The following is a 3,043-nucleotide window of genomic DNA, read 5'->3' as shown; positions in this document are numbered from 1 at the left end:
AATTAATGATCATTAATGATAATTGATAATAATAACAATAATAATAATAATAATAATAATAATAATAATATAATAATAAATAATAATGATGATGATGATTGATGATGATAAAGCATCAATATATCTTCGATAGGAGCATCAAAGGAGCTTTTATATAACATATGATTTTATATATATATATATATATATATATATATATATATTATATATATATATATATATATATATATAAAAGGTTTGCAACCCTAAAAGACCATTGATATCGAATTATAAAAAGCTTCAATAGAAGCATAAAAAAAGAGCTTTATCAGGAGCGTAAAGGGTCAGGAAAGCTTCAATAGAAGCATAAAAAAGAGCTTTATCAGGAGCGTAAAGGGTCAGGAAAGCTTCAATAGAAGCATAAAAAAGAGCTTTATCAGGAGCGTAAAGGGTCAGGAAAGCTTCAATAGAAGCATAAAAAAGAGCTTTATCAGGAGCGTAAAGGGTCAGGAGAGCATAAACTTCAATTGAGCATAAAGAGTTTGATTTGATACAAAGAGTGATTTGTAGACCATAAACTGTTGAAGCGAGCATTAATGACAGGTACTGAAAGCTTTAACAATGGCATTTGAGTTTTAACAAGGACCGAGATAGATATTTAATGGGGAATGGTAATGAAAATTGATGGTAAGCATAGTAAATTTTATTACTATACAAAATATCTTACAGACCCAACTATGACTTAAAGTATTTTCAATTTGATAGAACAATATTCAACATCTAATCTCTCTCTCTCTCTCTCTCTCTCTCTCTCTCTCTCTCTCTCTCTCTCTCTCTCTCTCTCTCTCTTTAAGATTTGAACTTCTCAACACCATTCCAAAATTTTTTATTGAAATATAATTTGATAATTTTATATCCAATCCTATTTCAGTACCAGCATTTTCTCTCTCTCTCTCTCTCTCTCTCTCCTCTCTCTCTCTCTCTCTCTCTCTCTCTCTCTCTCTCTCTCTCTCTCTACATTTATAACGTATTTGGTAGGCTATAAGATAATATATGTTTCAAAGTGAGTCTTGTTTCTCCCTATAACAATCTCGTACGTAGATAAATTTCTAAATAATCTCTCTCTCTCTCTCTCTCTCTCTCTCTCTCTCTCTCTCTCTCCTCTCTCTCTCTCTCCTCAATTTCGTGGGCTCTAAGATAATACATACTCAAAGTGAGTGTTTCTCTCCATAACTTTACACTTATGCAAATAAAGCTTAAGAATCTCTCTCTCTCTCTCTCTCTCTCTCTCTCTCTCTCTCTCTCTCTCTCTCTCTCTCTCTTTGGTAGGCTCTAAGATAATATATACTTCAAAGAGAGTCTGTTCCCCCCCCCACCAAACTCGGAAGATTTTGGGGGCCATGACGGAGCTAAGTAATCCAATTACTTCGTCGTCGCACGAAATACGATTAACTTAGGATTAGAGTTTGTCCATCAAAACAAATACTATTAAACCTGTGTCTAATTCAGAAGTAAAGTTGAGTTTTGGCAAGTAATCTACGCGCTGAGAGCCCTCTCTCTCCTCCTCTCTCTCTCCTCTCTCTCTTCTCTCTCTCTCTCTGCCTTGCATGTAATCTACTCGCCGAGAGACCACTCTCTCTCTCTCTCTCTCTCTCTCTCTCCTCCTCTCTCCTCTCTCTCTCTCTCTCTCTGCCTGCATGTAATCCACGCGCCGAGAAACCACTTTTCTCTCTCTCTCTCTCTCTCTCTCTCTCTCTCTCTCTCTCTCTCTCTCTCTCTCTCTCTCTCTCTTTTTTTTTCCTGTATTTAATCTACGCGCCGAGAAACCAACTCTCTCTCTCTCTCTCTCTCTCTCTCTCTCTCTCTCTCTCTCTCTCCTCGACCAGTGACATTATTACGGGGATTAAATGGCGTTGCTGAAGTTTAGTGGTCGTTTCTAGTTTCCTACTTAGCCTTTGATAAATGTCCTTCGTGAAAATTAACGCTGACTGGAAGGAAAGGTTTAATCTGGAAAGTTTTTTTCTGGAAATGTTTGATCTGGAGATTTTTTTCTGGAAAGTTCATCTGAAGTAGATGTAAAGATCGTTGGCTTGTTGGTAGTGCTGTATTTTGAACTTGGTTTCAGTTTGTCCTCTTGCACGCACGTGCGCGCGCGTGTACGCACATGTATTTAGATATGCATACATAAACCTACTTATGGTAGACAGTGTTTTCCAGGACACGCGACCGAAATTAGAAGGATAGGCATGGGATGGTGAGCATTTGGTGAACTAAATTATATTATGAAAATTAAGATGCCACTTTCTTTAAAAGAAACATATTTAATGAGATGGTCTTACCAGTATTAACTCGTGCATGAGAAATTTAGAGCCTTAGAACATAAGCTAGTTACAACTAAGTATCGCCTAGTAATATTCAAAGGTCATTGGCATGAAGCCTCTTACTGTACAAGTATCACCTAGTAATATTGAAAGGTCCTTGGCATGAATCTTCTTCTTTGACAAGTATCACCTAGTAATATTGAAAGGTCATTGGTATGAAGCTTCTTCTTGGACAAGTATCATTTAATAATATTCAAAGGTCATTGGCATTAGGCTTCTTCTTGGACAAGTATCACTTAGTAATATTCAAAGGTCATTTGCATTAGGCTTCTTCTCGAACAAGTATCACTTAGTAATATTCAAAGGTCATTGGCATGAAGCTTTTTGAAGACCACCTTTTTCATCTTTTTCAATAATCGATATTCATCTTGCTGAAGGCCCCTTTATTTTTCCAATTGTTGTTTATTTAGCATTTATTTAAATGCTAAATTTGACGAAAATCCTTAGGAAAAAAAGAACTATTTATCAGTTATATTGTATATTGTAATAGATTTTTGCAAGTGAAGAGCTAGAGAAGTAAATAGTTAATGTGTCCATCGATACATCTCATGAGGTTGACCGATTTTAAATAATTCATCAAAGTTACCAGCGACATGGATTTTTTCCGCATCCGTGAATTGGATTTATATTTCATGATATATTTTTATACGTTTGCTCTAAGAAGACCGAATTAAATCTTTCGC

General features: G+C 35.7%; 1 protein-coding gene across 1 annotated transcript in view; it reads left to right on the top strand.

Moving 5' to 3' along the window:
• rdgA (retinal degeneration A) overlaps window positions 1–3,043 on the top strand; it is a 390,177-nt gene that overhangs the window by 111,889 nt on the left and 275,245 nt on the right.

Source organism: Palaemon carinicauda, chromosome 8 (genome assembly GCF_036898095.1).
Source record: "Palaemon carinicauda isolate YSFRI2023 chromosome 8, ASM3689809v2, whole genome shotgun sequence".
Classification (NCBI taxonomy): domain Eukaryota; kingdom Metazoa; phylum Arthropoda; class Malacostraca; order Decapoda; family Palaemonidae; genus Palaemon; species Palaemon carinicauda.
This window is presented reverse-complemented; position numbering and strand designations above follow the sequence as displayed.